We start from the raw sequence: 5,784 nt of genomic DNA on the forward strand, positions 1-5,784 counted from the left end.
TCCCAACAAACTCAAGGTGATGTTTCATTCACTGACTCTGACAATGAGCACTTAATTATCATGGCCACAGAGTGTGCTATTTATCTAGCATTTTTGTTTTTTTTTTTTTTTTTTTGGTTAACTTCGCCATCATCCGTGCACCAGAGCTGCTAATAGGAAGCCCATCTGACTGCACAGCTTCCCTTCTTCCTTCTTGCCCCAGGCACAGCCTTCTGTTCAAGCAGTAAAATGGCCAGGAGAAGAGTCACCTGCGGCTGAGGGGCTCAGAGCACTTTGGTTGGCTGCAGAGAGTAAAGACCGGAGATCCTGGGTGTTTTTCAGGGAAGGAGTGTGTGGGGAGACGGAGGGACGCACACATAATTAAAGCCCAGGCCAGGACTTCTTCTGAAAGAAAAGCAAAACACAATCAATGCAACTTCCCCCAAAGACTGGTTGAGAGATCCATAGAGAAAGAAATTCACTCTTGTCTGCAGAAAGGAAAGAAAAAAAAAAGGGGGGGAGAGAATTAAACAAGAATACGCTGCATCAGTTAAAGCTTCCTGGGAAAAGATAAGGGTGGTGAAAAATCAGAATTAGATCACACCAGCCAAAGCAATTAAGGAGAATAAGATGTGCTTTTACAAATATCATGGGGAAAGGAGATTATGGAGAGGAAATAAGACTTAATAAATGCAGAGGACCATGAAATTAATGATGACCACAGACAGCTCAAATACCCAATTCATTCTTTGTTAGCCTTTAACTAGGAAAACAAAGAAAAGAAATCAAGCAATTAAAAAGTAAGGACAACTTGAGAAAAAAGTTAAGCAGACCCCGGCAGGGAGGATGTGTCTACCCGCAGTGGTTGCCACACTTTGCAGACGCTTTCTTGGAACACAGACGCACCATGGGATCTTGTAACAGCTCCAACCCCAAACTGGCCCTGGGCTGGTGTGCATGTTGTACTGTTTCCTGAGTTTAAGGAAGTGACAGTGCTGGAGAAAGAGAATTGAGTGGAGAGAAGGATGAGAAGGAGAGAGACCCAAGCCAGGTCCTCCCTAGTGTTGGCAAGGTTGGAACCATCACCATGGGCCCAAGTTCAAGAGCAAGAGAGGTTCAGCCGGGCTTCAGCACTGCCCCTCAATTCCCATTCTTCCTCCTTCTCCCTTTCCTCCTAACTACCCAGTGCTTACTATCCTGTGCTGGGTACATCTCTATTGGGGTTTTCCCTAAGAAAATCATACCCAAAAGATTGTCATGTCTTTGAAAATGGAAAAAAATACAGAGTAATGGGAGCAAGCTGAGTGCACCAGAGTCGCTTACCCTTTTCTGCTGGAGAGAAAAGACCAAATGATTCCTTTAACTTGCAACCCAAAGTCCTACTGCAGCCAGGTTCTATGACAGGCACTGGGGATATCCCACAACCACCAGCAATCAACAAAGGATCTTGAGTAGGGACGACTGGAGATGCAAAAAAACAGAGACAAAGAAAACACAGAGACATATTCAAGTAAGGCTGGGATCAGGTGGGACACTGCACTCTAATGGAGGAACAGTGACCCAGAACTAGCTCCACAAGTTTATTATATAAGGTCTCATAATTAGGAAGTTCAACTCTAGGAGCATTGTAAATTGTTCAAGGCTTGTGAGTTGCCAGAGGCTTCTTTGTGCACTAAACAGATACAGAGCTAGAAACATTTTTTGCAGCTATGCTACTGTTGCAGTGCTGGGAGCATTCTGCTGCCCCCAGGAAACCCATCGTCCTGGGATGTCTGATAACTGTTAGCATCAGACCCATCCGAGCCAAGAGTCAAGGCTGTTAATATCCTCACCTTTGACAAGGAAAGTTTCCCAGGCTTGGCTCACCTGCTTTCCATGAGGATACAAAGATGTCAGGCATGGACACTGCTTTCCAGGAGCTCATGCCCAGGAAGGAGACAACCACACACAACTTTGCCAGATGGTGTGTATATGGACAGCATACCTTGATGGCTGGCTGGGGTGGGGGGTGGGCGGGGGAGTGACTCCACCCTGTAGGCCAGTAATGGCTTCTAAAAGTCTCTAGTGCCTGGTTGTGATGAATGACTAGAATTTTTCACAGGTGGCAAAGGAGCACTTTTCGGACAGCAGGAAGCCCGTAGGCAAAGGCCAAGAGGCAACAACAGCGCGGGGCATCCAGTACGTGAGCCATTTCCTTTCCTTTCTAAGTCATAACTGCTAAACCCTCCAGCTGCCTAATATTCTCTTGTAATTTAGATATTTCTTGCTGGAGAGAGAGCTTCAGGAGTAGACTCAACTCAAGCTTCAGGGACACTCTTACCTCCCTTCGTTGCATTACAAAAAGAAGAATAAGAGGACAATATTTAACCACAGCCATAGGTAGCCACTTGCAGGTGGTAGGAGGGGCGTTGGGGTGGTCAGGGAGGGAATTTAAGGCTGGAGAACACCATACCAATGCCCACCACCTATGTGTTATGGGGCACCTGTTCCCATGCACCCTCCAGAGGGTGTGGTGCTGGGCAGAACCAGACTGCTGCTCACCCAGGTCCTACAGTGCAACAGAAGTATCAGCTCATCACAGAAACAAAGGTACACCCGAGTGCTGGGCACAGGGACGCACACCTGCGATCCCAGTGACTCTATAGACTGAGGTAGAAGGATCTCAAGTTTGAGGCCAGCCTCAGCAATTTAGCAAAACACTGTCTCGAAATAAAAATAAAAAGGGCTGGGGGAGGTAGATCAGTGGTGGAGCACTCTCATGTTCAACCTTCAGAGCTACAAAAGAAAGTACAACTGAATAAAAGCAGTGCTGAGAAGGAGAGGTAGAGAAGTGTGGGGGTCATGCTGTGAACCCTGGGCAGACGTGACCTGGTCAGGAGCATCAGCAGAGGCCTCCCTTAGGAAGTACCACTGGCCTGGGATGACCCTCATCAGGCCAAGAGGGGTAGGAAGAGCACTCCCCAGGGCAGAGGGCCAAGCAGAGGTAAGGGCCCCAGGGCGGGGGTGGGGGTGGAGGAAAAGTGGTGAAGGGAAGATACATCTGACGGAACCGAGACAGCAAAGAGTAGGGCGGGGCGGCAAAGGAAAAGAGCACAGAGAGACTACACGGGTTCCCAAGGTCAATAGCAACGGGAAGCCACTGAGATTTCTAAGTAGTCCATGATAGGACGGCCCCGAGTTTTAAAAAGTAGTCACTCTGGTTTCAGGTGTCAGTCCAAGTGCCAGGTGAGACTGGGGCTTCAGTTAGGGCAGAGGCAGCGAAGATGGGTAAAAGGTAGGCAGGACACAGGGATGGTCTGTCTCTGGTGATGTGGGCTCAGGGCCTGGAGAGGAAGGTATCCAAAGGGACACTCAGATTTCCATCACATATCCAGATGGAGGTGCTATTGACTAGGATGGACAGTCCAGCAGAGGACCTAGTATGGGCCTCATCCAGCTGCAGCCCACCTTATTCCTACACATGGGCCAGCCCCAAGACCTCTGGGGGATACCAGTGCTGCCACCAACACCCCCATGTCCCACTGACCTAGGGACCCCCACTTTTGTTTTCAGTCCTGGGAATTGAATTCAGGGGAATTCTACTACTGAGCCATATCCCTAACCTTTATCTTTTTTTTTTTTTTTCTTTTTTTCATTTGGGATGGGGTCTTGCTAGCTAAGTCATCCAGGCTGCCTTGAATGTGAGAACCTCCTGCCTCAGCCCCCTGAGTGGCTGGGATGACAGGTGTGCACCACCATGCCCAGCTCAGCCCCTCACTTTGATGACCAACCAGCCACGCGACACCCAGGAGGGATCACAGCAAATCAGACCACATGACCTGGGCGTTTCAACTGTCATTGTTGTCCTGCGGGGTTTCTGTCAACTTTTAGCGGGGGAGGCGGTGGGAAGAAAGAGAGGTTAATAATCAAGATAAAAGAACTAAAAGGAGCTCTCGACTTGGCAAAACATACTGAAGAGTTATATGATCAATCAATCATCGGGTGTCAGAATTGGAAGGAAACTAAAAAAAAAAAAAAAAAAAATTCTCTTCCAGAGCAACTTTGACAGCTGTTCAAACCCGCTCTGCTTCAACGTTTCCCAATCCCTCGGAGCAAAGTGTCTCAAAAAGCAGCCTCTTTCCATTGTCAGAGGGGCTCTGATAGCAGCAGAAAGGGTTCTCTTGTATTGAGTCAAAATTTATCTGTGAGCAACTTCCACCCATTTGTCTTGGATCTGTTCTCTGGAGGCAGAGCAGGTCAATGTCCCTTTTAAAATGTGGTGCCCGGAAAGCTACACAAAACTCCAAATGCGGTCTGATTTAGTTAAAGCCCTGTGGGGAACTGAGAGGGGGGGGATATAATAAAGCCACTGAGTTAACTGGCTTTAAAAAATGACAGTCATAGAAAACTCCCATAAGGGGAACCTTAGAATCATAAAGGAAAGGGAGCCTTTGAAAACACCCAGCTGGTCTCTTCCCCCGCAGAGGGAAATCACACCTAAACCTGCCCAGCCCAGAGACGCTGACCTATTTTTTAAGATCTCTTAAAGAAAGTGTTCCGTGGAAGTTGATTGCAGAGAGATTTCTTAGGAATCAATCATTGTGAAATATTTTCAAATCAGTGTTTTCTAGAAGCCCAATTTGTCTTTACATTTCCCCCTCTCTTTTGCCATTATCTCTCCCATCACATAAATTGTCTTCCTAATGAAGCCGTTTATTGTATCATATTCCGGAGTGCGTGTTCGTCTGCTCCTGTAGTGTTTTGGTTCCTACTGCATTAATTAACCACACTTCCTCTATTATTTTCCTCTTTTTTTTTTTTTTGCAAGGGATCCATGTTATTTATCCTTATTTTGTTGCATAATGCTTTGTGCAATGTGCAATGGATGTGTTCTCGAAATTATGTGCAAATCTCATCTTTGTAAATTGAGTCTCTTCAACTAGAAGTGCCTTCCAAATGCATTTCAAGTGTTCATTATTTAAAGTCGCCCTGTGAAAGGCAGCTTGGTAAAATAGGAAACACACTGCCTTCGGAGCCAGGGAGAATGGCACCTAAATCCTGCAAGCTGTGTGACCTCAACTGGTGACTTGATCTGTAGGAACCTTTGTTTCTAACCTGTGAAATGGGAATAATACCTCCCCAGCATGCTGTTGTGTAAAAAAAAAAAAAAAGAGAGAGAGAGAGAGAAAAGTAAGCTAGCTACCATTTCTTCAACCCAGAAGTTAGATATATCCTGTCTTTAAAGTGAGGAAATGTTTTTAAAGTGCAGACTCTCCTCAATCATCTATTTTGCAAGTTCAGATGCCTCCACATGTGTTCTTAAAGCAGGACACAAACATCCATTGATGTCACTCTCTGACTCTGGCAGCTTTCCATCAAACCTCTTCTTGGGTTCCCCTCTGTGCTAGTCAGCTTTTCATCACTGTGACCAAAATATCTGATAAGAACGACTTAGAGGAGGAAAGGTCTATCTGGGCTCTCAGTTTCGGAGGTCTCAGTCCACGGTCAGCTGACTTTATTGCTCTGGGCCTCAGGTGAGGTGGAACCTCATGGCAGAAGGGTGTGGCTGAGGAAAACCACTCACTTATGGAAGCTGCGAAGCAGAGAAAGAGGAAGGGGCCAGGGACAGACAGAGTCCCCAAGGCATGGCCCCCCAGCAACCTATTCCTCCAGCCCTGCCCCACCTGCCTACATTTACCACCCAGTAGGCCATTCAAATGATGAATCCACAGTCTCATGATCAAATTTTTGCCTGAAAGCCCCACCTCTGAACCTTGCTGCATTGGGGAACCATGCTTTCAGCACATGAGCTGTTGGTGAGGACAT

Source organism: Callospermophilus lateralis, chromosome 7 (assembly GCF_048772815.1).
Source record: "Callospermophilus lateralis isolate mCalLat2 chromosome 7, mCalLat2.hap1, whole genome shotgun sequence".
NCBI classification, from domain to species: domain Eukaryota; kingdom Metazoa; phylum Chordata; class Mammalia; order Rodentia; family Sciuridae; genus Callospermophilus; species Callospermophilus lateralis.